The sequence below is a fragment of the Lipotes vexillifer genome, unplaced genomic scaffold (genome assembly GCF_000442215.2).
Source record: "Lipotes vexillifer unplaced genomic scaffold, Lipotes_vexillifer_v1.1 scaffold1775, whole genome shotgun sequence".
In the NCBI taxonomy this organism is placed as follows: domain Eukaryota; kingdom Metazoa; phylum Chordata; class Mammalia; order Artiodactyla; family Lipotidae; genus Lipotes; species Lipotes vexillifer.
This window is the reverse complement of record NW_006780221.1, coordinates 258,531-260,164: the sequence shown is the minus strand read 5'-3', so window position 1 is coordinate 260,164 and position 1,634 is coordinate 258,531. Positions and strand designations below refer to the sequence as shown.

Genomic DNA, 1,634 nt, shown 5'->3' with positions numbered 1-1,634 from the left:
TGGGGGGGGGGGGGCAATAAAGAGGACTATGAAATACGTCAGAAAAGCCAGGCTTAACGAAGAAGAAACTATGACAACTGAGTATATAGAAATAAAGAGCACAGGACAGAAATCAGTAACAAAACCAAAAGCTGATTCTTTTGAAAACACCAATAAGATGGACAAAAACTGAGAGAAGATGAAGAGTGAACATTCAAGATGAAGAGTGAACATTCAAAATCTGCTCTTCTTCCAATGTTCACTCTTAATCAATGGGAATAGTGGTTAGGAGCACGCCTTAAATAAAAAGAGTATAAGCTAAATGCAAATAGACTTGATAACCCAGCTGAAATGGATAAAATTCTGTGTAACATTAAAATTCCAAGTGTCAGGAAAGAAACAAAAACCTTGAATATAACCATTAAAGAAACTGAAATAGTAATTAAAGAGCACCATCCCACCATCCCCCAACCCCTGACAAAAAATAAGTTGGGCAGTTTGGTACAGAAAGCACAGTATCCTTCAATCAGAGTTTAAACTTGGCTTTACTGCTTCTAAGCTATGACCTTCAGCCAATCAGAACTTAACTGAAATCTCTTTTCTCATCCATAAAATGGGGAGGGATAACCGAACTTTTATAGGCTCTAGATATGAAATGAAATGACAACCACTGATAAACTGTAAGGGACTAGACACATAACAATTACTGTAATAGTCTGAAAATTGCAAAAATATATTTAATTGTTCTACAAATACTGTACTTCTAACACATGCCTGGCTCTATAGTTTGATACTTACTGATGAAGTGAAGTTTAACATTTAGCTTATCTAGACTAAACAGGAATTAAACTAGAAGACAGCCCAGGAGAGGAGCATTGTGACACATATCATCCTGGACAATGAAAACCTAGTTTCCAACAGTTTTAAAAGGAGGCCTTTAATTATTTCATTAAAATTAAATGGGAGTATAGCTGCTGTATTTTAGACCTGAAAGGTATCGAATCATATACCTTTGTCCTGTTTATCATCCTAGTTACCAACAAGACAGAAATTAACTTCAGTCCTTAAGTTTTGGCGATCTCTCTACTCAGTTTGATATTGTTTATCATTTTAATTAGAAAGAATACTTAAAAGATTTAGAAAATAATATCTTTAAAGATAAGAACCTTCCTCATTTTTAACAGTTACCGAGAAGCATCATTGTAGTACTCTGGAAAACTGATAGCCAATTTCAAAATACAGTATGAGAAGTTACTGATTTACATGCAAGGAGTCAGTTTCCTGGTTTTCAAAATTAATTTTCCTTAATATTTAAGGCAAATTATTCTGAGTAGATTGGAATCTTTTAGAAATAGTATTAGAACATACTTTAGCAACATATAAAGTACATATTTTTTCTAGTAGCCTAGGCACATAAAATAATTCAGGACATTTTCTAAGCCTTAGCCTCTGTTTGCTGTATGTAACCTTGATTTCATTGTCATCTTCCAATCACACATTCTGTAAAATAATTGGCAACTGACCTCTGTCAATCACAGGGGTGATGAGAGAACTGATCCACTGTGGTCTGTCTAGGAATGTAAACAACACAGGTCTTCCCGATGGATTTGCAATAACTATTTTAAAAAATCTTTTGTCCACTACAGTTCCCTACA

At 34.3% G+C, this 1,634-nt stretch overlaps 1 protein-coding gene across 1 annotated transcript in view; it reads left to right on the top strand.

The window, feature by feature from the left end:
- The window catches only part of ELK3 (ETS transcription factor ELK3), a 68,199-nt gene that overhangs the window by 65,777 nt on the left and 788 nt on the right, over nt 1-1,634 (top strand). The window lies entirely within an intron of this gene.